The 26,923-nt window shown below is 46.3% G+C and overlaps 1 protein-coding gene across 2 annotated transcripts in view; it reads right to left on the bottom strand.

Annotated features, from left to right (window-relative positions):
• Positions 1–26,251, bottom strand: part of LOC142285300 (mixed lineage kinase domain-like protein) — a 55,756-nt gene extending 29,505 nt beyond the window's left edge. For both annotated transcript variants that reach the window (XM_075333261.1, XM_075333262.1), the window contains exon 1: positions 25,823–26,251. The gene's annotated coding sequence lies outside the window, so the exon portion shown is untranslated. The remainder of the gene's footprint in view (positions 1–25,822) is intronic.
• Between the last annotated feature and the right edge of the window lie 672 nt (positions 26,252–26,923).

Raw genomic sequence — 26,923 nt, 5'->3', positions numbered from 1 at the left:
GACTCTGGGAATAATTCAGTGACATGCAGTGACTCTGGGAATAATTCAGTGACATGCAGTGACTCTGGGAATAATTCAGTGACATGCAGTGACTCTGGGAATAATTCAGTGACATGCAGTGACTCTGGGAATAATTCAGTGAAATGCAGTGACTCTGGGAATAATTCAGTGACATGCAGTGACTCTGGGAATAATTCAGTGACATGCAGTGACTCTGGGAATAATTCAGTGAAATGCAGTGACTCTGGGAATAATTCAGTGACATGCAGTGACTCTGGGAATAATTCAGTGACATGCAGTGACTCTGGGAATAATTCAGTGAAATGCAGTGACTCTGGAAATAATTCAGTGACATGCAGTGACTCTGGAAATAATTCAGTGAAATGCAGTCACTCTGGGAATAATTCACTGAAATGCAGTGACTCTGGGAATAATTCACTGAAATGCAGTGACTCTGGGAATAATTCAGTGAAATGCAGTGACTCTGGACATAATTCAGTGAAATGCAGTGACTCTGGAAATAATTCAGTGAAATGCAGTGACTCTGGGAATAATTCACTGAACTGCATTGACTCTGGAAATAATGCAGTGAAATGCAGTGACTCTGGGAATATTTCACTGAACTGCAGTGACTCTGGAAATAATTCCGTGAAATGCAGTGACTCTGGGATTAATTCAGTGACATGCAGTGACTCTGGGAATAATTCAGTGAAATGCAGTGATTCTGGGAATAATTCAGTGAAATGCAGTGACTCTGGGAATAATTCACTGAAATGCAGTGACTCTGGGAATAATTCAGTGAAATGCAGTGACTCTGGGAATAATTCACTGAACTGCAGTGACTCTGGAAATAATTCAGTGAAATGCAGTGACTCTGGAAATAATTCAGTGAAATGCAGTGACTCTGGACATAATTCAGTGAAATGCAGTTACTCTGGAAATAATTCAGTGACATGCAGTGACTCTGGGAATAATTCAGTGACATGCAGTGACTCTGGGAATAATTCAGTGACATGCAGTGACTGGGAATAATTCAGTGAAATGCAGTGAATCTGGGAATAATTCAGTGACATGCAGTGACTCTGGGAATAATTCAGTGACATGCAGTGACTCTGGGAATAATTCAGTGACATGCAGTGACTCTGGAAATAATTCAGTGACATGCAGTGACTCTGGGAATAATTCAGTGAAATGCAGTGACTCTGGAAATAATTCAGTGAAATGCAGTCACTCTGGGAATAATTCACTGAAATGCAGTGACTCTGGGAATAATTCAGTGAAATGCAGTGACTCTGGGAATAATTCAGTGACATGCAGTGACTCTGGGAATAATTCAGTGACATGCAGTGACTGGGAATAATTCAGTGAAATGCAGTGACTCTGGGAATAATTCAGTGACATGCAGTGACTCTGGGAATAATTCAGTGACATGCAGTGACTCTGGGAATAATTCAGTGACATGCAGTGACTCTGGGAATAATTCAGTGACATGCAGTGACTCTGGAAATAATTCAGTGACATGCAGTGACTCTGGAAATAATTCAGTGACATGCAGTGACTCTGGAAATAATTCAGTGAAATGCAGTCACTCTGGGAATAATTCACTGAAATGCAGTGACTCTGGGAATAATTCACTGAAATGCAGTGACTCTGGGAATAATTCAGTGAAATGCAGTGACTCTGGACATAATTCAGTGAAATGCAGTGACTCTGGAAATAATTCAGTGAAATGCAGTGACTCTGGGAATAATTCACTGAACTGCAGTGACTCTGGAAATAATGCAGTGAAATGCAGTGACTCTGGGAATATTTCACTGAACTGCAGTGACTTTGGAAATAATTCCTTGAAATGCAGTGACTCTGGGATTAATTCAGTGACATGCAGTGACTCTGGGAATAATTCAGTGAAATGCAGTGATTCTGGGAATAATTCAGTGAAATGCAGTGACTCTGGGAATAATTCAGTGAAATGCAGTGACTCTGGGAATAATTCACTGAACTGCAGTGACTCTGGAAATAATTCAGTGAAATGCAGTGACTCTGGAAATAATTCAGTGAAATGCAGTGACTCTGGGATAATTCAGTGACATGCAGTGACTCTGGGAATAATTCAGTGACATGCAGTGACTGGGAATAATTCAGTGAAATGCAGTGACTCTGGGAATAATTCAGTGACATGCAGTGACTGGGAATAATTCAGTGAAATGCAGTGACTCTGGGAATAATTCAGTGACATGCAGTGACTCTGGGAATAATTCAGTGAAATGCAGTGACTCTGGAAATAATTCAGTGAAATGCAGTGACTGGGAATAATTCAGTGAAATGCAGTGACTCTGGGAATAATTCAGTGACATGCAGTGACTCTGGGAATAATTCAGTGACATGCAGTGACTCTGGGAATAATTCAGTGACATGCAGTGACTCTGGAAATAATTCAGTGACATGCAGTGACTCTGGGAATAATTCAGTGAAATGCAGTGACTCTGGAAATAATTCAGTGAAATGCAGTCACTCTGGGAATAATTCACTGAAATGCAGTGACTCTGGGAATAATTCAGTGAAATGCAGTGACTCTGGGAATAATTCAGTGACATGCAGTGACTCTGGGAATAATTCAGTGACATGCAGTGACTGGGAATAATTCAGTGAAATGCAGTGACTCTGGGAATAATTCAGTGACATGCAGTGACTCTGGGAATAATTCAGTGACATGCAGTGACTCTGGGAATAATTCAGTGACATGCAGTGACTCTGGGAATAATTCAGTGACATGCAGTGACTCTGGAAATAATTCAGTGACATGCAGTGACTCTGGAAATAATTCAGTGACATGCAGTGACTCTGGAAATAATTCAGTGAAATGCAGTCACTCTGGGAATAATTCACTGAAATGCAGTGACTCTGGGAATAATTCACTGAAATGCAGTGACTCTGGGAATAATTCAGTGAAATGCAGTGACTCTGGACATAATTCAGTGAAATGCAGTGACTCTGGGAATAATTCAGTGAAATGCAGTGACTCTGGACATAATTCAGTGAAATGCAGTGACTCTGGAAATAATGCAGTGAAATGCAGTGACTCTGGGAATATTTCACTGAACTGCAGTGACTTTGGAAATAATTCCTTGAAATGCAGTGACTCTGGGATTAATTCAGTGACATGCAGTGACTCTGGGAATAATTCAGTGAAATGCAGTGATTCTGGGAATAATTCAGTGAAATGCAGTGACTCTGGGAATAATTCAGTGAAATGCAGTGACTCTGGGAATAATTCACTGAACTGCAGTGACTCTGGAAATAATTCAGTGAAATGCAGTGACTCTGGAAATAATTCAGTGAAATGCAGTGACTCTGGGATAATTCAGTGACATGCAGTGACTCTGGGAATAATTCAGTGACATGCAGTGACTCTGGGAATAATTCAGTGACATGCAGTGACTCTGGGAATAATTCAGTGAAATGCAGTGACTCTGGGCATAATTCAGTGAAATGCAGTGACTCTGGAAATAATTCAGTGAAATGCAGTGACTCTGGGAATAATTCACTGAACTGCAGTGACTCTGGAAATAATTCAGTGAAATGCAGTGACTCTGGACATAATTCAGTGAAATGCAGTTACTCTGGGAATATTTCACTGAACTGCAGTGACTTTGGAAATAATTCCTTGAAATGCAGTGACTCTGGGATTAATTCAGTGACATGCAGTGACTCTGGGAATAATTCAGTGAAATGCAGTGATTCTGGGAATAATTCAGTGAAATGCAGTGACTCTGGGAATAATTCAGTGAAATGCAGTGACTCTGGGAATAATTCACTGAACTGCAGTGACTCTGGAAATAATTCAGTGAAATGCAGTGACTCTGGAAATAATTCAGTGAAATGCAGTGACTCTGGGATAATTCAGTGACATGCAGTGACTCTGGGAATAATTCAGTGACATGCAGTGACTCTGGGAATAATTCAGTGACATGCAGTGACTCTGGAAATAATTCAGTTAAATGCAGTGACTCTGGGAATAATTCAGTGACATGCAGTGACTCTGGGAATAATTCAGTGAAATGCAGTGACTCTGGGAATAATTCAGTGAAATGCAGTGACTCTGGGAATAATTCAGTGACATGCAGTGACTCTGGGAATAATTCAGTGAAATGCAGTTACTCTGGGAATAATTCAGTGACATGCAGTGACTCTGGGAATAATTCAGTGACTTGCAGTGACTCTGGGAATAATTGTGACATGCAGTGACTCTGGGAATAATTCAGTGACATGCAGTGACTCTGGGAATAATTCAGTGAAATGCAGTGACTCTGGGAATAATTCAGTGAAATGCAGTGACTCTGGGAATAATTCAGTGACATGCAGTGACTCTGGGAATAATTCCGTGAAATGCAGTGACTCTGGGAATAATTCAGTGAAATGCAGTGACTCTGGGAATAATTCAGTGAAATGCAGTGACTCTGGGAATAATTCAGTGAAATGCAGTGACTCTGGGAATAATTCAGTGACATGCAGTGACTCTGGGAATAATTCAGTGACATGCAGTGACTCTGGGAATAATTCAGTGACATGCAGTGACTCTGGGAATAATTCAGTGACATGCAGTGACTCTGGAAATAATTCAGTGACATGCAGTGACTCTGGAAATAATTCAGTGAAATGCAGTCACTCTGGGAATAATTTACTGAAATGCAGTGACTCTGGGAATAATTCACTGAAATGCAGTGACTCTGGGAATAATTCAGTGAAATGCAGTGACTCTGGACATAATTCAGTGAAATGCAGTGACTCTGGAAATAATTCAGTGAAATGCAGTGACTCTGGGAATAATTCACTGAACTGCAGTGACTCTGGAAATAATGCAGTGAAATGCAGTGACTCTGGGAATATTTCACTGAACTGCAGTGACTTTGGAAATAATTCCGTGAAATGCAGTGACTCTGGGATTAATTCAGTGACATGCAGTGACTCTGGGAATAATTCAGTGAAATGCAGTGATTCTGGGAATAATTCAGTGAAATGCAGTGACTCTGGGAATAATTCACTGAAATGCAGTGACTCTGGGAATAATTCATTGAAATGCAGTGACTCTGGGAATAATTCACTGAACTGCAGTGACTCTGGAAATAATTCAGTGAAATGCAGTGACTCTGGAAATAATTCAGTGAAATGCAGTGACTCTGGGAATAATTCAGTGACATGCAGTGACTCTGGGAATAATTCAGTGACATGCAGTGACTCTGGGAATAATTCAGTGACATGCAGTGACTCTGGGAATAATTCAGTGAAATGCAGTGACTCTGGACATAATTCAGTGAAATGCAGTGACTCTGGAAATAATTCAGTGAAATGCAGTGACTCTGGGAATAATTCACTGAACTGCAGTGACTCTGGAAATAATTCAGTGAAATGCAGTGACTCTGGACATAATTCAGTGAAATGCAGTTACTCTGGGAATATTTCACTGAACTGCAGTGACTTTGGAAATAATTCCTTGAAATGCAGTGACTCTGGGATTAATTCAGTGACATGCAGTGACTCTGGGAATAATTCAGTGAAATGCAGTGATTCTGGGAATAATTCAGTGAAATGCAGTGACTCTGGGAATAATTCAGTGAAATGCAGTGACTCTGGGAATAATTCAGCGACATGCAGTGACTCTGGGAATAATTCAGTGACATGCAGTGACTCTGGGAATAATTCAGTGACATGCAGTGACTCTGGGGATAATTCAGTGAAATGCAGTGACTCTGGGAATAATTCAGTGACATGCAGTGACTCTGGGAATAATTCAGTGACATGCAGTGACTCTGGGAATAATTCAGTGAAATGCAGTGACTCTGGACATAATTCAGTGAAATGCAGTGACTCTGGAAATAATTCAGTGAAATGCAGTGACTCTGGGAATAATTCACTGAACTGCAGTGACTCTGGAAATAATTCAGTGAAATGCAGTGACTCTGGGAATAATTCAGTGACATGCAGTGACTCTGGGCATAATTCAGTGAAATGAAGTGACTCTGGGAATAATTCAGTGACATGCAGTTACTCTGGGAATAATTCAGTGACATGCAGTGACTCTGGAAATAATTCAGTTAAATGCAGTGACTCTGGGAATAATTCAGTGACATGCAGTGACTCTGGGAATAATTCAGTGAAATGCAGTGACTCTGGGAATAATTCCGTGAAATGCAGTGACTCTGGGAATAATTCAGTGAAATGCAGTGACTCTGGGAATAATTCAGTGAAATGCAGTGACTCTGGGAATAATTCAGTGAAATGCAGTGACTCTGGGAATAATTCAGTGACATGCAGTGACTCTGGGAATAATTCAGTGACATGCAGTGACTCTGGGAATAATTCAGTGACATGCAGTGACTCTGGGAATAATTCAGTGACATGCAGTGACTCTGGAAATAATTCAGTGACATGCAGTGACTCTGGAAATAATTCAGTGAAATGCAGTCACTCTGGGAATAATTCACTGAAATGCAGTGACTCTGGGAATAATTCACTGAAATGCAGTGACTCTGGGAATAATTCAGTGAAATGCAGTGACTCTGGACATAATTCAGTGAAATGCAGTGACTCTGGAAATAATTCAGTGAAATGCAGTGACTCTGGGAATAATTCACTGAACTGCAGTGACTCTGGAAATAATGCAGTGAAATGCAGTGACTCTGGGAATATTTCACTGAACTGCAGTGACTTTGGAAATAATTCCGTGAAATGCAGTGACTCTGGGATTAATTCAGTGACATGCAGTGACTCTGGGAATAATTCAGTGAAATGCAGTGATTCTGGGAATAATTCAGTGAAATGCAGTGACTCTGGGAATAATTCACTGAAATGCAGTGACTCTGGGAATAATTCATTGAAATGCAGTGACTCTGGGAATAATTCAGTGAAATGCAGTGACTCTGGAAATAATTCAGTGAAATGCAGTGACTCTGGAAATAATTCAGTGAAATGCAGTGACTCTGGGAATAATTCAGTGACATGCAGTGACTCTGGGAATAATTCAGTGACATGCAGTGACTCTGGGAATAATTCAGTGACATGCAGTGACTCTGGGAATAATTCAGTGAAATGCAGTGACTCTGGACATAATTCAGTGAAATGCAGTGACTCTGGAAATAATTCAGTGAAATGCAGTGACTCTGGGAATAATTCACTGAACTGCAGTGACTCTGGAAATAATTCAGTGAAATGCAGTGACTCTGGACATAATTCAGTGAAATGCAGTTACTCTGGAAATAATTCAGTGAAATGCAGTGACTCTGGGAATAATTCACTGAACTGCAGTGACTCTGGAAATAATTCAGTGAAATGCAGTGACTCTGGGAATAATTCACTGAACTGCAGTGACTCTGGGAATAATTCACTGAACTGCAGTGACTCTGGAAATAATTCAGTGAAATGCAGTGACTCTGGGAATAATTCAGTGACATGCAGTGACTCTGGGAATAATTCACTGAACTGCAGTGACTCTGGAAATAATGCAGTGAAATGCAGTGACTCTGGGAATATTTCACTGAACTGCAGTGACTTTGGAAATAATTCCGTGAAATGCAGTGACTCTGGGATTAATTCAGTGACATGCAGTGACTCTGGGAATAATTCAGTGAAATGCAGTGATTCTGGGAATAATTCAGTGAAATGCAGTGACTCTGGGAATAATTCACTGAAATGCAGTGACTCTGGGAATAATTCACTGAACTGCAGTGACTCTGGAAATAATTCAGTGAAATGCAGTGACTCTGGAAATAATTCAGTGAAATGCAGTGACTCTGGGAATAATTCAGTGACATGCAGTGACTCTGGGAATAATTCAGTGACATGAAGTGACTCTGGGAATAATTCAGTGACATGCAGTGACTCTGGGAATAATTCAGTGAAATGCAGTGACTCTGGACATAATTCAGTGAAATGCAGTGACTCTGGAAATAATTCAGTGAAATGCAGTGACTCTGGGAATAATTCACTGAACTGCAGTGACTCTGGGAATAATTCAGTGAAATGCAGTGACTCTGGACATAATTCAGTGAAATGCAGTTACTCTGGAAATAATTCAGTGAAATGCAGTGACTCTGGGAATAATTCACTGAACTGCAGTGACTCTGGAAATAATTCAGTGAAATGCAGTGACTCTGGGAATAATTCACTGAACTGCAGTGACTCTGGAAATAATTCAGTGAAATGCAGTGACTCTGTGAATAATTCAGTGACATGCAGTGACTCTGGGAATAATTCAGTGAAATGCAGTGACTCTGGGAATAATTCAGTGAAATGCAGTGACTTTGGGAATAATTCACTGAAATGCAGTGACTCTGGGAATAATTCAGTGAAATGCAGTGACTCTGGGAATAATTCAGTGACATGCAGTGACTCTGGGAATAATTCAGTGACATGCAGTGACTCTGGGAATAATTCAGTGACATGCAGTGACTCTCGGAATAATTCAGTGACATGCAGTGACTCTGGGAATAATTCAGTGAAATGCAGTGACTCTGGGAATAATTCAGTGACATGCAGTGACTCTGGGCATAATTCCGTGAAATGAAGTGACTCTGGGAATAATTCAGTGACATGCAGTTACTCTGGGAATAATTCAGTGACATGCAGTGACTCTGGGAATAATTCAGTGACATGCAGTGACTCTGGGAATAATTCAGTGACATGCAGTGACTCTCGGAATAATTCAGTGACATGCAGTGACTCTGGGAATAATTCAGTGACATGCAGTGACTCTGGGCATAATTCAGTGAAATGAAGTGACTCTGGGAATAATTCAGTGACCTGCAGTTACTCTGGGAATAATTCAGTGACATGCAGTGACTCTGGAAATAATTCAGTGAAATGCAGTGACTCTGGGAATAATTCAGTGACATTCAGTGACTCTGGGAATAATTCAGTGAAATGCAGTGACTCTGGGAATAATTCAGTGAAATGCAGTGACTCTGGGAATAATTCAGTGACATGCAGTGACTCTGGGAATAATTCAGTGAAATGCAGTTACTCTGGGAATAATTCAGTGACATGCAGTGACTCTGGGAATAATTCAGTGACTTGCAGTGAGTCTGGGAATAATTGTGACATGCAGTGACTCTGGGAATAATTCAGTGAAATGCAGTGACTGGGAATAATTCAGTGAAATGCAGTGTCTGGGAATAATTCAGTGACATGCAGTGACTCTGGGAATAATTCAGTGACATGCACTGACTGGGAATAATTCAGTGAAATGCAGTGACTCTGGGAATAATTCAGTGACATGCAGTGACTCTGGGAATAATTCAGTGACATGCAGTGACTCTGGGAATAATTCAGTGAAATGCAGTGACTCTGGGAATAATTCAGTGAAATGCAGTGACTCTGGGAATAATTCAGTGAAATGCAGTGACTCTGGGAATAATTCAGTGACATGCAGTGACTCTGGGAATAATTCAGTGAAATGCAGTGACTCTGGGAATAATTCAGCGACATGCAGTGACTCTGGGAATAATTCAGTGACATGCAGTGACTCTGGGGATAATTCAGTGACATGCAGTGACTCTGGGGATAATTCAGTGAAATGCAGTGACTCTGGGAATAATTCAGTGACATGCAGTGACTCTGGGAATAATTCAGTGAAATGCAGTGACTCTGGGAATAATTCAGCGACATGCAGTGACTCTGGGAATAATTCAGTGACATGCAGTGACTCTGGGGATAATTCAGTGACATGCAGTGACTCTGGGGATAATTCAGTGAAATGCAGTGACTCTGGGAATAATTCAGTGACATGCAGTGACTCTGGGAATAATTCAGTGAAATGCAGTGACTCTGGGAATAATTCAGTGACATGCAGTGACTCTGGGAATAATTCAGTGAAATGCAGTGACTCTGGGAATAATTCAGTGACATGCAGTGACTCTGGGAATAATTCAGTGACATTCAGTGACTCTGGGAATAATTCAGTGAAATGCAGTGACTCTGGGAATAATTCAGTGACATTCAGTGACTCTGGGAATAATTCAGTGACATGCAGTGACTCTGGGAATAATTCAGTGAAATGCAGTGACTCTGGGAATAATTCAGTGACATGCAGTGACTCTGGGAATAATTCAGTGACATGCAGTGACTCTGGGAATAATTCAGTGAAATGCAGTGACTCTGGGAATAATTCAGCGACATGCAGTGACTCTGGGAATAATTCAGTGACATGCAGTGACTCTGGGAATAATTCAGTGACATGCAGTGACTCTGGGGATAATTCAGTGAAATGCAGTGACTCTGGGAATAATTCAGTGACATGCAGTGACTCTGGGAATAATTCAGTGACATGCAGTGACTCTGGGAATAATTCAGTGAAATGCAGTGACTCTGGAAATAATTCAGTGACATGCAGTGACTCTGGGAATAATTCAGTGAAATGCAGTGACTCTGGAAATAATTCAGTGAAATGCAGTCACTCTGGGAATAATTCAGTGACATGCAGTGACTCTGGGAATAATTCAGTGACATGCAGTGACTCTGGGAATAATTCAGTGACATTCAGTGACTCTGGGAATAATTCTGTGAAATGCAGTGACTCTGGGAATAATTCAGCGACATGCAGTGACTCTGGGAATAATTCAGTGACATGCAGTGACTCTGGGGATAATTCAGTGACATGCAGTGACTCTGGGGATAATTCAGTGAAATGCAGTGACTCTGGGAATAATTCAGTGACATGCAGTGACTCTGGGAATAATTCAGTGAAATGCAGTGACTCTGGGAATAATTCAGCGACATGCAGTGACTCTGGGAATAATTCAGTGACATGCAGTGACTCTGGGGATAATTCAGTGACATGCAGTGACTCTGGGGATAATTCAGTGAAATGCAGTGACTCTGGGAATAATTCAGTGACATGCAGTGACTCTGGGAATAATTCAGTGAAATGCAGTGACTCTGGGAATAATTCAGTGACATGCAGTGACTCTGGGAATAATTCAGTGAAATGCAGTGACTCTGGGAATAATTCAGTGACATGCAGTGACTCTGGGAATAATTCAGTGACATTCAGTGACTCTGGGAATAATTCAGTGAAATGCAGTGACTCTGGGAATAATTCAGTGACATGCAGTGACTCTGGGAATAATTCAGTGACATGCAGTGACTCTGGGAATAATTCAGTGAAATGCAGTGACTCTGGGAATAATTCAGTGACATGCAGTGACTCTGGGAATAATTCAGTGACATGCAGTGACTCTGGGAATAATTCAGTGAAATGCAGTGACTCTGGGAATAATTCAGTGACATGCAGTGACTCTGGGAATAATTCAGTGACATGCAGTGACTCTGGGAATAATTCAGTGAAATGCAGTTACTCTGGGAATAATTCAGTGACATGCAGTGACTCTGGGAATAATTCAGTGACTTGCAGTGAGTCTGGGAATAATTGTGACATGCAGTGACTCTGGGAATAATTCAGTGAAATGCAGTGACTGGGAATAATTCAGTGAAATGCAGTGTCTGGGAATAATTCAGTGACATGCAGTGACTCTGGGAATAATTCAGTGACATGCACTGACTGGGAATAATTCAGTGAAATGCAGTGACTCTGGGAATAATTCAGTGACATGCAGTGACTCTGGGAATAATTCAGTGACATGCAGTGACTCTGGGAATAATTCAGTGACATGCAGTGACTCTGGAAATAATTCAGTGAAATGCAGTGACTCTGGGAATAATTCAGTGAAATGCAGTGACTCTGGGAATAATTCAGTGAAATGCAGTGACTCTGGGAATAATTCAGTGACATGCAGTGACTCTGGGAATAATTCAGTGACATGCAGTGACTCTGGGAATAATTCAGCGACATGCAGTGACTCTGGGAATAATTCAGTGACATGCAGTGACTCTGGGGATAATTCAGTGACATGCAGTGACTCTGGGGATAATTCAGTGAAATGCAGTGACTCTGGGAATAATTCAGTGACATGCAGTGACTCTGGGAATAATTCAGTGAAATGCAGTGACTCTGGGAATAATTCAGCGACATGCAGTGACTCTGGGAATAATTCAGTGACATGCAGTGACTCTGGGGATAATTCAGTGACATGCAGTGACTCTGGGGATAATTCAGTGAAATGCAGTGACTCTGGGAATAATTCAGTGACATGCAGTGACTCTGGGAATAATTCAGTGAAATGCAGTGACTCTGGGAATAATTCAGTGACATGCAGTGACTCTGGGAATAATTCAGTGAAATGCAGTGACTCTGGGAATAATTCAGTGACATGCAGTGACTCTGGGAATAATTCAGTGACATTCAGTGACTCTGGGAATAATTCAGTGAAATGCAGTGACTCTGGGAATAATTCAGTGACATTCAGTGACTCTGGGAATAATTCAGTGACATGCAGTGACTCTGGGAATAATTCAGTGAAATGCAGTGACTCTGGGAATAATTCAGTGACATGCAGTGACTCTGGGAATAATTCAGTGACATGCAGTGACTCTGGGAATAATTCAGTGAAATGCAGTGACTCTGGGAATAATTCAGCGACATGCAGTGACTCTGGGAATAATTCAGTGACATGCAGTGACTCTGGGAATAATTCAGTGACATGCAGTGACTCTGGGGATAATTCAGTGAAATGCAGTGACTCTGGGAATAATTCAGTGACATGCAGTGACTCTGGGAATAATTCAGTGACATGCAGTGACTCTGGGAATAATTCAGTGAAATGCAGTGACTCTGGAAATAATTCAGTGACATGCAGTGACTCTGGGAATAATTCAGTGAAATGCAGTGACTCTGGAAATAATTCAGTGAAATGCAGTCACTCTGGGAATAATTCAGTGACATGCAGTGACTCTGGGAATAATTCAGTGACATGCAGTGACTCTGGGAATAATTCAGTGACATTCAGTGACTCTGGGAATAATTCTGTGAAATGCAGTGACTCTGGGAATAATTCAGCGACATGCAGTGACTCTGGGAATAATTCAGTGACATGCAGTGACTCTGGGGATAATTCAGTGACATGCAGTGACTCTGGGGATAATTCAGTGAAATGCAGTGACTCTGGGAATAATTCAGTGACATGCAGTGACTCTGGGAATAATTCAGTGAAATGCAGTGACTCTGGGAATAATTCAGCGACATGCAGTGACTCTGGGAATAATTCAGTGACATGCAGTGACTCTGGGGATAATTCAGTGACATGCAGTGACTCTGGGGATAATTCAGTGAAATGCAGTGACTCTGGGAATAATTCAGTGACATGCAGTGACTCTGGGAATAATTCAGTGAAATGCAGTGACTCTGGGAATAATTCAGTGACATGCAGTGACTCTGGGAATAATTCAGTGAAATGCAGTGACTCTGGGAATAATTCAGTGACATGCAGTGACTCTGGGAATAATTCAGTGACATTCAGTGACTCTGGGAATAATTCAGTGAAATGCAGTGACTCTGGGAATAATTCAGTGACATGCAGTGACTCTGGGAATAATTCAGTGACATGCAGTGACTCTGGGAATAATTCAGTGAAATGCAGTGACTCTGGGAATAATTCAGTGACATGCAGTGACTCTGGGAATAATTCAGTGACATGCAGTGACTCTGGGAATAATTCAGTGAAATGCAGTGACTCTGGGAATAATTCAGCGACATGCAGTGACTCTGGGAATAATTCAGTGACATGCAGTGACTCTGGGAATAATTCAGTGACATGCAGTGACTCTGGGGATAATTCAGTGAAATGCAGTGACTCTGGGAATAATTCAGTGACATGCAGTGACTCTGGGAATAATTCAGTGACATGCAGTGACTCTGGGAATAATTCAGTGAAATGCAGTGACTCTGGAAATAATTCAGTGACATGCAGTGACTCTGGGAATAATTCAGTGAAATGCAGTGACTCTGGAAATAATTCAGTGAAATGCAGTCACTCTGGGAATAATTCAGTGACATGCAGTGACTCTGGGAATAATTCAGTGACATGCAGTGACTCTGGGAATAATTCAGTGACATTCAGTGACTCTGGGAATAATTCTGTGAAATGCAGTGACTCTGGGAATAATTCAGTGACATGCAGTGACTCTGGGAATAATTCAGTGACATTCAGTGACTCTGGGAATAATTCAGTGAAATGCAGTGACTCTGGGAATAATTCAGTGAAATGCAGTGACTCTGGGAATAATTCAGTGACATGCAGTGACTCTGGGAATAATTCAGTGAAATGCAGTGACTCTGGGAATAATTCAGTGACATGCAGTGACTCTGGGAATAATTCAGTGACATGCAGTGACTCTGGGAATAATTCAGTGAAATGCAGTGACTCTGGGAATAATTCAGCGACATGCAGTGACTCTGGGAATAATTCAGTGACATGCAGTGACTCTGGGAATAATTCAGTGACATGCAGTGACTCTGGGGATAATTCAGTGAAATGCAGTGACTCTGGGAATAATTCAGTGAAATGCAGTGACTCTGGGAATAATTCAGTGACATGCAGTGACTCTGGGAATAATTCAGTGACATGCAGTGACTCTGGGAATAATTCAGTGACATGCAGTGACTCTGGGAATAATTCAGTGACATTCAGTGACTCTGGGAATAATTCAGTGAAATGCAGTGACTCTGGGAATAATTCAGTGAAATGCAGTGACTCTGGGAATAAGTCAGTGACATGCAGTGACTCTGGGAATAATTCAGTGAAATGCAGTGACTCTGGGAATAATTCAGTGACATGCAGTGACTCTGGGAATAATTCAGTGACATGCAGTGACTCTGGGAATAATTCAGTGAAATGCAGTGACTCTGGGAATAATTCAGCGACATGCAGTGACTCTGGGAATAATTCAGTGACTCTGGGAATAATTCAGTGACATGCAGTGACTCTGGGAATAATTCAGTGAAATGCAGTGACTCTGGGAATAATTCAGTGACATGCAGTGACTCTGGGAATAATTCAGTGAAATGCAGTGACTCTGGGAATAATTCAGTGACATGCAGTGACTCTGGGAATAATTCAGTGAAATGCAGTGACTCTGGGAATAATTCAGTGACATGCAGTGACTCTGGGAATAATTCAGTGACATGCAGTGACTCTGGGAATAATTCAGTGAAATGCAGTGACTCTGGGAATAATTCAGTGACATGCAGTGACTCTGGGAATAATTCAGTGACATGCAGTGACTCTGGGAATAATTCAGTGAAATGCAGTGACTCTGGGAATAATTCAGTGACATGCAGTGACTCTGGGAATAATTCAGTGACATGCAGTGACTCTGGGAATAATTCAGTGAAATGCAGTGACTCTGGAAATAATTCAGTGACATGCAGTGACTCTGGGAATAATTCAGTGAAATGCAGTGACTCTGGAAATAATTCAGTGAAATGCAGTCACTCTGGGAATAATTCACTGAAATGCAGTGACTCTGGGAATAATTCAGTGACATGCAGTGACTCTGGGAATAATTCAGTGAAATGCAGTGACTCTGGGAATAATTCAGTGACATGCAGTGACTCTGGGAATAATTCAGTGACATGCAGTGACTCTGGGAATAATTCAGTGAAATGCAGTGACTCTGGGAATAATTCAGTGACATGCAGTGACTCTGGGAATAATTCAGTGACATGCAGTGACTCTGGGAATAATTCAGTGAAATGCAGTGACTCTGGGAATAATTCAGCGACATGCAGTGACTCTGGGAATAATTCAGTGACATGCAGTGACTCTGGGGATAATTCAGTGACATGCAGTGACTCTGGGGATAATTCAGTGAAATGCAGTGACTCTGGGAATAATTCAGTGACATGCAGTGACTCTGGGAATAATTCAGTGAAATGCAGTGACTCTGGGAATAATTCAGTGACATGCAGTGACTCTGGGAATAATTCAGTGACATGCAGTGACTCTGGGAATAATTCAGTGACATGCAGTGACTCTGGGAATAATTCAGTGACATTCAGTGACTCTGGGAATAATTCAGTGAAATGCAGTGACTCTGGGAATAATTCAGTGACATGCAGTGACTCTGGGAATAATTCAGTGACATTCAGTGACTCTGGGAATAATTCAGTGAAATGCAGTGACTCTGGGAATAATTCAGTGAAATGCAGTGACTCTGGGAATAATTCAGTGACATGCAGTGACTCTGGGAATAATTCAGTGAAATGCAGTGACTCTGGGAATAATTCAGTGACATGCAGTGACTCTGGGAATAATTCAGTGACATGCAGTGACTCTGGGAATAATTCAGTGAAATGCAGTGACTCTGGGAATAATTCAGCGACATGCAGTGACTCTGGGAATAATTCAGTGACATGCAGTGACTCTGGGAATAATTCAGTGACATGCAGTGACTCTGGGGATAATTCAGTGAAATGCAGTGACTCTGGGAATAATTCAGTGAAATGCAGTGACTCTGGGAATAATTCAGTGACATGCAGTGACTCTGGGAATAATTCAGTGACATGCAGTGACTCTGGGAATAATTCAGTGACATGCAGTGACTCTGGGGATAATTCAGTGAAATGCAGTGACTCTGGGAATAATTCAGTGACATGCAGTGACTCTGGGAATAATTCAGTGACATGCAGTTACTCTGGGAATAATTCAGTGAAATGCAGTGACTCTGGGAATAATTCAGTGACATGCAGTGACTCTGGGAATAATTCAGTGACATGCAGTGACTCTGGGAATAATTCAGTGAAATGCAGTGACTCTGGGAATAATTCAGTGACATGCAGTGACTCTGGGAATAATTCAGTGAAATGCAGTGACTCTGGGAATAATTCAGTGACATGCAGTGACTCTGGCATCCAGCAAAGGCAATGGCTTTCCAGATCTGACATTCAGGCACAGCGTGTTGTGTGGCTCCTCGCACAGAATGAGCATTAGTTTGTGGTGTTTTCTAATCTGCTTTTTCTATTGATCATTATTTATGAGCTCAGAGACCTTTCACATGATGCGGTTTTATAAAAAGCTGATCTGATTTTGCAGCTGAAAAACGTATCCTCAAAAAACGCAGCAAAACCGCTGTGTGTGAATGTGGCCTTAGATCAGGAATAGAACAGACATTTATAGGACATTCATAACTTTCCAAAATTCCTATGAAGCAATATTCCGCACACTCTGCACGGAGCGCTGACCCCGATGTATTAGAGATTTCAGGAGACTGAGTCGGTGCATTTTATACCGACTCCGACTCCACCAAAATGAGCTCCGACTCCACAGCCCTGGTATCACTTCAGAATACTTAGTTCTCCTAGGACTGGATACAATGTAACAAAGCCTCCGCTGTGAGCAGGATGAGGTCAGGTTGTTGGCCCTTTGGCTATAGACACTGTGAGGCAAATCCCGGGATATGAAGATGAATTATGACTCCAGTCATAATCCCTCATCACTCCCTGGCAGTGCCCCCTCCCTTCTTGTTCTCAGTGTTCCACTTACACCTCCATGGCCATGTCCTGTGATATGGAGATGAGGTGGTGTGGGAACAATGGACACAGGATGACTCCCTGCCGTCACCCTGTAGTAGGAGCTGCTAGCTAATTAGCAAGGCTATGGAACTAGCCAGACAGAACGACTCCAGTAAAAAATGGTTCATATCTCGCAAGCCATATTTCCGATAAATATGGCAACCATAAAAATGGTGTCTCCGCATGCGGACGATGCGGGCACACCCTTTTTATGGGAGCAGGACATTGGGAAATGCCCCAGGCGTGATATCAGCCAATGGGGAACTGGCAGACAGGTCATGAGTCCCCTCGTTCTGTAGCTAAATTCATAACTGTCACAATGAGAGCATTGGCGTCCGCCTACGACGCTCCCAGGCAAAGTTATGGCCATATTCCATGTTGGGATATTGTCCATAACTCCAGCCAGGGGTGGAGCAGTGCTCCCTGTGAGGTCACGAAGGTAGGAGGGGACCTGGACTTGCCCAGGTTGATAACCCTACTTCGGCCATTTTCCAGTGTTCTTTTCGCTGGGGGCACGTGTAGGAAACATCTGTGGGAAGGATCCTAGAAACCTGGGTACAGCGCCCCCCTGTGGCCAGACGCAACAAGGTAACTGCTGGAACTGTGTATGCCTGTTTGTAACCCATGCTTTGATTGTAACTGTACTCTGACATATGTATATTCTGTAGATTCCCTATTGTATATATTGTAGTTTCTAGTGTGCTTTAGGCTGATTAAATTATATAATTAATCTTGGGCTGTTCTGTTATCTCGATCTTGAATCCCACGTCTGTGTGTTCGGCTAATAGTTACCGTGAAGCGGTTGGTGGCAGCGAGTTGTGCCAAGGATTATTGTGGGGAGGCCAGTGAGATTCGGGGAGATTTTATATATTCCGCCCGCGGAGGTCGGGGGAATATATACCCTACTCTCACCGGGGACCCTTCAATAATCGGCATAAGTAGTATAGCGGCCCCCTTGCTTATGGTCGGGCAATTCCATAATTGGCCTGACTATAAGAGGGGCGCTAGAGAGCGCGTCACGTGCTCTGTCTGTCGGTCGGGAGGTATAAAGGAGGGGTGACCCCCACTTGTTACCCCCCGATTGTGACGTACTGGTAGCCAGCGCGGGGGATTTCTGAGTGACCCCCCCGGTGGTTTGTGACATATTGGTGGCATAGCGGTGGGATCGAGATAATAGTGTGTGTGAGTGTGAGACCCATACTCCCAGACACTAAAGACTGCCTGCAGCAGCTGTGGCTGCTGGGGTCTTCAGACTAGCTCAACACTAGAGTGTCAGAGTGCAGATACTGTAAGGTGTGTGGAGGCATCAGGTGTCAGTTCTGTATCAGTGACCAAAGTCTGCAACAATGGCTGATGGCACCAGGAGCAGAGCTATGCAACTGGCCAATGCTAAGGCAGGAGCCGAAGAGAGGGAGGACGGTGCTGTGGACAGCAATGAGGAGGTTGCCCACGAGTCCTCCAGGAGCTCGACGCCAGAAAACCGTTCTGCCGAGGACATTGCGCAACCTGGCACTGCTGGACAAGATGAGGAGGAGCTCACCCAAGGTTCCTCAACGAGCCAGATGCCAGCCCTCCGCTCTGAAAGGGACAGTGAATCGCCTAGCTCTGCAGCGTGCCGCAGATCACCACGTGCCATTCCACCGAGCCTGGGAGGCTCGGATAGCCTTCTTCAAATGGCTATGGCCCTTCTCCAGGCTGGAGACCAGAAGGGCTACAAGGAACTCCTGGCAGAGCGCAGGGCAGAGCGGCACGCAGAGCGTGAGGCTGCGGAGCGAGAGCGGCAGGCAGCGCGTGAAGAGCGAGAGCGACAGGCAGACCGTGACTACCAGCTGCAGCTAGCTCAGCTCCGGCCCTCATCAGCCACATGTGACCTTCGAGACACCAAACTTCCAAAGGTCCGTGTTGAGGACTTCCCAGTGCTGGAGAAGGATGGAGACTTGGACTCTTTCTTGACTGCTTTTGAACGGACTTGCTTGCAGCACCATCTGGACAAGGACCAGTGGGCCAAATACCTGACCCCCCGTTTAAGGGGTAAGGCCCTGGATGTCCTTGGGGACTTGCCTGCTGAGGCAGATCAGGGCTACGACACCATCAAGCGGGCCCTGATCCAACAGTACAACCTCACTCCAGAGTCCTACCGCAAGAAGTTCCGGAGCCTACAGAAGGGACCAAAGGACTCCTGGGCTGACCACCGGCGGGCACTTGCCCGAGCTGCCGACCACTGGACCCAAGGCCTGCAGCTTTCCACCGGACCGGAGATCCTGGACTTGTTCATCACGGAGCAACTCTTGTGGAACTGCCCTGAGGATCTCCGCCAGTTCATCCGAGACCAGAAGCCAAAGGGGTCCACGGCTACAGCTGCCCTTGCCGATGACTACACCAACAACCGGGCCCCTGAGGCCAGGAGAGCGGCCACCAGCAGCACCTGGAGAGGGGGTAAGATGAACTCTGCGACTGCCCCACCTGCCCCTAGACTGCAGGGGGTGTCCCCCTCAACTCCCCTCTCCAGGCCCGTGGCAGAACCAAGACGGTGCCACCAGTGCAACCTACCTGGACACTTCAAGGCCATGTGCCCTCAGCGTCCCAAGGCCCCGGCTCCGTCCCCGTCCCAAGGGCCGCCCAAGGTGTATTGTGTGGGTGGGGGTGGTGGTAGGTCCCTGGACAGCTTCCAACCTGTCACCGTCGGCCGGTCTGTGACCATAGGACTGCGATACAGCGCCTCGGAGGTGACTCTGGTGCGGCCTGAGATGGTGTCCCCCCAAGACTTGATCCCTGGAAAAACCCTCGCTGTCTCCGGGATTGGAGGCACTGACCCGGCGCTGCCTGTTGCTGACATTTATGTGGACTGGGGCGCAGGGCGAGGGGTGAGGGAGGTGGGGGTAACTGATCGGATCCCTGCAAACGTGCTACTTGGGACAGATTTGGGGCAGATAACCTCCCAGTTTGGGCCCCAACCAAGGGCTGAACCTTCAGCCAGTACTGACATGCCTCCGGACAATGTTAATGTGTTATCTATGAATGATGTAAGGGAGGAGGGAGTGAACTCTGATATTTCTGCTTGCATAGACACCATAGACACACACTCAGCTGCAGCTGTGACAGGGGAGGGGGTCAGAGAAAGGTGTGACAATGCCTCTACAAGTAATCAGCCTGTGAGCTGGGATCTGTTGCCCTCTGCAGGGATAAGCAGAGAGCAGGGTGCTGCAGGGGGAGGACCAGTGTGTGGGGTGGGGGCTACCACAGCAAATGTGGGGTCCCCAGAGATTTCACAGCGGGGTTCTGTTGCTGCAGGAGGGGAACAGGCAGGTGAGATTGTGGCCGGTCCCGGAGCGGAAGTGCTCCCAGGTAAGATCTCGGTGCATGGTTCCCCCACAACCGGGGTGTCAGGAAGCCAGGTCGGTCTGCCTGAACCGGCGACTTGGTCAGGAACGGAGGGGGAGCAGGCACGACCCACGGTCGCAGCGGCTGTGGCCGCTGTCACCCGCAGTGGGAGTGCTGGAAGCCAAGGGGCCTCCCGGAGGTCCGATAGCTCTTCCCCTTCTGACCAAGTGGCAGCCGAGTCAGGTGGAGGCCAGGACACAGGTCCCGGGGTACTGACCGAAGATGTGACAGTCTCGTCGATTCTGGCCACATCTAGTCAGGGGTTTCAGGCAGCGTTAGAAGCTGACGACAGCCTGAAAGCTCTTAAGGAGCAGGCGGCACAGCCTCCCTCGGACCCGGAGCGAGTGGTCTGGGACCAAGGACGGCTGTACCGGGCCACGGTCCAGCAGGGTTCACCGGAGGCGTGGCCCAGGGACCGACAGTTGGTGGTACCCTATCCGTTCCGGACGGAGTTGTTGCGGATCGCACATGAGATTCCGATGGCCGGACACCTAGGGATCGCTAAGACCAAGGCCAGGTTAAACCAGCATTTCTACTGGCCAAAAATGGGGGCCGATGTGGCTGCCTACTGCCGTTCGTGTGAAACCTGTCAGAGAGTGGGGAAGGCGGGGCCACGCCCCAAAGCCCCACTGGTATCTCTGCCCATCATCGATGAGCCTTTCAGGAGGGTGGCTGTGGATCTGGTCGGCCCGCTGGCCATCCCCAGCAGCTCCGGGAAACGCTTCATACTGACGGTAGTGGACTATGCCACCCGGTACCCAGAAGCAGTGGCCTTGTCGTCCATTCGGGCTGACAAGGTGGCCACCGCATTGCTGGAGATTTTCTCCCGAGTGGGTTTTCCCCAGGAAATGCTCACTGACCGGGGGACCCAATTCATGTCCCAGCTGATGGAGGCCCTCTGTAAGCAAGTCCAGGTGCGACATCTGGTGGCCAGCCCGTACCATCCACAGACTAATGGCCTGTGCGAGCGGTTTAATGGCACCTTAAAGCAGATGCTTAAGATGTTGGTCGACTCCCATGGGCGTGACTGGGAGCGGTATCTCCCACACCTGTTATTTGCTTACCGGGAGGTTCCACAGGCCTCAACAGGATTCTCACCGTTTGAGCTCCTGTACGGGCGACGTGTGCGGGGCCCCCTGGCTCTGGTGAAAGAGGCTTGGGAAGGGGATTTGGCCACCCCTGGAGTGTCGGTTATCGAGTATGTCATGCGCTTCCGGGACAAAATGCAGGCCTTGACGCAACTGGTACACGACAATATGGCTCAAGCCCAGGCCGATCAGAAGCGTTGGTACGACCAGAACGCTTGTGAGAGGACCTACCAAGTGGGTCAAGAGGTGTGGGTACTGGTCCCCGTACCACAGGACAAGCTTCAGGCAGCCTGGGAAGGCCCATACCTCGTGTACCAGCAGCTCAACCCTGTGACGTACCTGGTCACCCTGGACCCTGCCCGTGGAAGGCGGAAGCCCGTCCATGTGAACATGATGAAGGCACATCATGAGCGGGAGGCATGTGCGCTCCCCGTGTGCAACCTGCCCGAGGAGGGAGAAGCGGAAACCCTCTTGGATATGCTAGCCCAGGTTAGGGCAGGCGGATCCATTGAGGATGTGGAGGTTGGCCACCAGCTCTTGGAGGACCAACGGTCCCAGCTGTGGGCCACCCTCCTCCCCTTCCGGGGGTTGTTTACCAACCAGCCCGGAAGGACTGACTTGGCTGTCCATCACGTGGACACTGGGGATCATCCCCCGATCCGGCGTTCAGCATATCGGGTCTCCCTGGAGGTGCAGCAACACATGCGCCAGGAGATTGACGAGATGCTGAAGCTGGGGGTGATCCAGGCATCCAACAGCGCTTGGGCCTCGCCTGTAGTCCTCGTCCCTAAGAAGGACCGAACCACGCGGTTCTGCGTGGACTACAGGGGGCTCAATGCGGTCACGGTCGCCGATGCGTACCCAATGCCACGCATCGATGACCTGCTCGATCAGTTGGCCGGGGCTCAGTACCTGACCATCATGGATCTGAGCCGGGGATATTGGCAGATCCCCCTGACTCGCAAGGCCAGGGAACGCTCTGCCTTTATTACCCCATTTGGACTGTACGAGTCCACGGTGATGCCATTCGGGATGAGGAATGCCCCTGCCACTTTCCAGCGGATGGTCAACACCCTGCTCGAGGGACTTGAAGGGTACGCGGCCGCGTACCTGGATGACATTGCCGTCTTCAGTCCCACCTGGGAAGATCACCTAGAGCATCTAGCACAGGTGCTCAGGCGGGTCCACCGGGCAGGTTTGACCATCAAGCCGGGCAAGTGTCAGCTGGCCATGAGCGAGGTCCAGTACCTCGGTCACCGGGTAGGCGGGGGAACACTGAAGCCCGAGCCTGAGAAAGTGGAGGCCATCGCATCCTGGCCCACCCCCAGGACCAAGAAGCAGGTGATGTCCTTCTTGGGGACCGCTGGGTACTATAGGAGGTTTGTTCCATGCTATAGTAGCCTGGCAAAGCCCCTGACGGACCTCACCAAGAAGAAGCTGCCCTCTGCAGTCGATTGGACAATGGACTGCGAGACAGCCTTCCGGGCCCTAAAGGACGCCCTGTCCAGCCCGCCCGTGCTACAGGCAGCCGACTTCACGCGGCCGTTTGTAGTACAGACCGACGCCAGTGACTTCGGCCTCGGTGCGGTGCTCAGCCAGGTGGACTCTGCGAGCCAAGAGCACCCAGTCTTGTACCTGAGCAGGAAGCTGTTACCAAGGGAAGTTGCCTATTCCACGATGGAGAAGGAGTGCCTGGCCATAGTGTGGGCCCTGCAGCGTCTGCAACCCTATCTATACGGGCGCCACTTCATCGTGGAGACGGACCACAATCCCCTCAGCTGGTTGCACACCGTCTCTGGGACGAATGGGCGATTGTTGCGATGGAGCCTTGCGCTCCAGCAATACAACTTCACCATTCGCCACAAAAGGGGCCGTGACCACGGTAACGCAGACGGGCTGTCCCGACAAGGAGAGGTCGCGGACGGGCGTACGGGGGAACACCGGAGTGTGCTGCCCCCTAGCGCCCTCAAAAGGGGGGAGGTGTGAGGCAAATCCCGGGATATGAAGATGAATTATGACTCCAGTCATAATCCCTCATCACTCCCTGGCAGTGCCCCCTCCCTTCTTGTTCTCAGTGTTCCACTTACACCTCCATGGCCATGTCCTGTGATATGGAGATGAGGTGGTGTGGGAACAATGGACACAGGATGACTCCCTGCCGTCACCCTGTAGTAGGAGCTGCTAGCTAATTAGCAAGGCTATGGAACTAGCCAGACAGAACGACTCCAGTAAAAAATGGTTCATATCTCGCAAGCCATATTTCCGATAAATATGGCAACCATAAAAATGGTGTCTCCGCATGCGGACGATGCGGGCACACCCTTTTTATGGGAGCAGGACATTGGGAAATGCCCCAGGCGTGATATCAGCCAATGGGGAACTGGCAGACAGGTCATGAGTCCCCTCGTTCTGTGGCTAAATTCATAGCTGTCACAATGAGAGCATTGGCGTCCGCCTACGACGCTCCCAGGCAAAGTTATGGCCATATTCCATGTTGGGATATTGTCCATAACTCAAGCCAGGGGTGGAGCAGTGCTCCCTGTGAGGTCACGAAGGTAGGAGGGGACCTGGACTTGCCCAGGTTGATAACCCTACTTCGGCCATTTTCCAGTGTTCTTTTCGCTGGGGGCACGTGTAGGAAACATCTGTGGGAAGGATCCTAGAAACCTGGGTACAGCGCCCCCCCTGTGGCCAGACGCAACAAGGTAACTGCTGGAACTGTGTATGCCTGTTTGTAACCCATGCTTTGATTGTAACTGTACTCTGACATATGTATATTCTGTAGATTCCCTATTGTATATATTGTAGTTTCTAGTGTGCTTTAGGCTGATTAAATTATATAATTAATCTTGGGCTGTTCTGTTATCTCGATCTTGAATCCCACGTCTGTGTGTTCGGCTAATAGTTACCGTAAATCGGTTGGTGGCAGCGAATTGTGCCAAGGATTATTGTGGGGAGGCCAGTGAGATTCGGGGAGATTTTATATATTCCGCCCGCGGAGGTCGGGGGAATATATACCTTACTCTCACCGGGGACCCTTCAATAATCGGCATAAGTAGTATAGCGGCCCCCTTGCTTATGGTCGGGCAATTCCATAATTGGCCTGACTATAAGAGGGGCGCTAGAGAGCGCGTCACGTGCTCTGTCTGTCGGTCGGGAGGTATAAAGGAGGGGTGACCCCCACTTGTTACCCCCCGATTGTGACGTACTGGTAGCCAGCGCGGGGGATTTCTGAGTGACCCCCCGGTGGTTTGTGACAGACACAAACCGCTATAAGGCTATGTGCGCACTAGAAATGTGAAGTTTCTCAAGAAAATTTCTTGAGAAATTTCTGGGAGTGAAAGATTTCTGGACCTCCGGAAAAAATCCGCATCAAATCTGCATGCGGATTAGCCGTGGATTAGCCGCGGAATAGCCGCGAATTTCCCGCGGGTGCTTCTCTGCGGATTTTGCAGGCTGTACTGCTGAAATCCGCAGGGTACCTGCGGAAATAATGGACATGCTCATTTTCTCAAGAAATTTTCTCGAGAAATTCTTCTCAAGGAAATTTCTTGAGAAGAATGTGCACAAGTGCGCACAAATATTTTTTTTCTCATAGAATTTGCTGGGAAATGTCTGCACAAAGATTGCAGACATTTCTCAAGAAATTTCCGCGGGTAAATCCGCGGGTAAAATGCACTAGTGCGCACAGAGCCTAAGATGTGTATACGTGTCTGTTTCTCTATTTTATGCCCGAGATGCTGATTGGAGGACAGGGAATGCTCTATTGCTCCCTGTTATCAGCTATTAATGAGGAGAGAGGTAGTGTAGAAATTCCCGGCCCTATGATGTTTACTTTATGTCCCAGACCCCTTTATACGTGGCTGACGTGGGGTTGTCTTTTCGGTGGACTCACCGTGTCTCCGGATCATGGGCTGCCACTTAGTAGCGGAGGAGAGTTCACTTTGTGCGCGGTGAGTTTCCTTCTTCCTGCCCTCTTCAGCAGCACTCAGCACCACCGCCCTCCTCCTCCTCCTCCTCCAGAAAACTTTCACTTTTGTTTTCTTTCTAGAATGAAGTTATGTCAGAATCCGCTCCTTCTGCCCCCGCTCCCCCCATGGAGGGCTCTAGTCTTGTGTTTGGCAGATCACCAGTCTGGTAGATTCTTCAGGTCGCAGTCCCAGCAATGGAATCCGGATTCTTAGGAGAGCGACCCAACACAAGGGGAAATATAAAGGAAGAAGACTTCCAGCGGGAGGCGAACTTCCAAAATGTCTTAGAAACCTCGCGTTTACTTCTTGCATAAAAAAATAATTTATATCAGAAAAACCTGCAACGACTTGTAAAAATAGCAGCAAGTAACGGGACTACGCTGAAACCTTCCGGATGGTCCATAACTAAATGTGATATGGTAAAAAAAGAAGGAAATGCCGGTGTGATGACCGAACACACAAGGGGAGGGAGGGGTTCCCCTAAGGATAGCACACAGGCACAACGCCTAGATTCACTACTAAATTGACGTGTCAAATAAAGGGGTCTAGGCTGCATTCAAACATTAGTTTTTTGCCATCAGGCGCAATCCAGCAGAAACATGAAGAAACGCATCGGCGTCTGTTGACACCAGATGCGTTTTTCCCCCCATAGACTTCTATTAGCGCCGGATGGCCTTGCGTTCCATCCGGCTTTGATTTGCTTGTCCGGCGGCTGGATGAAATGTCAAAGTGAATGATTTTTTGTCTCCGGCGAAAAACCGTATTGCACCAGATCCGGCGCCATACGGCGCGTTTTATAATGCAAGCCTATGGACGCCAGATCCGGCGTAATACGGCAAAAAATGGATAACTGCCACCGGATCCATCTTTTTAAACTGAGCATGCTTAGTATCACAACGGATCTGTCAAAAAACTGAAGGAACTGATGGAAAAAACTGATGCAACTGATCCGTTTTTTTCAAATTGTGGAGACACGGGGGTCAGTGGGTGCTCTGCTGTGGAGACACAGGGGTCAGTGGGTGCTC

This window comes from Anomaloglossus baeobatrachus, unplaced genomic scaffold (genome assembly GCF_048569485.1).
Source record: "Anomaloglossus baeobatrachus isolate aAnoBae1 unplaced genomic scaffold, aAnoBae1.hap1 Scaffold_598, whole genome shotgun sequence".
Classification (NCBI taxonomy): domain Eukaryota; kingdom Metazoa; phylum Chordata; class Amphibia; order Anura; family Aromobatidae; genus Anomaloglossus; species Anomaloglossus baeobatrachus.
The sequence above is the reverse complement of the archived record's forward strand: the minus strand, read 5'-3'. Positions and strand labels throughout refer to the sequence as shown.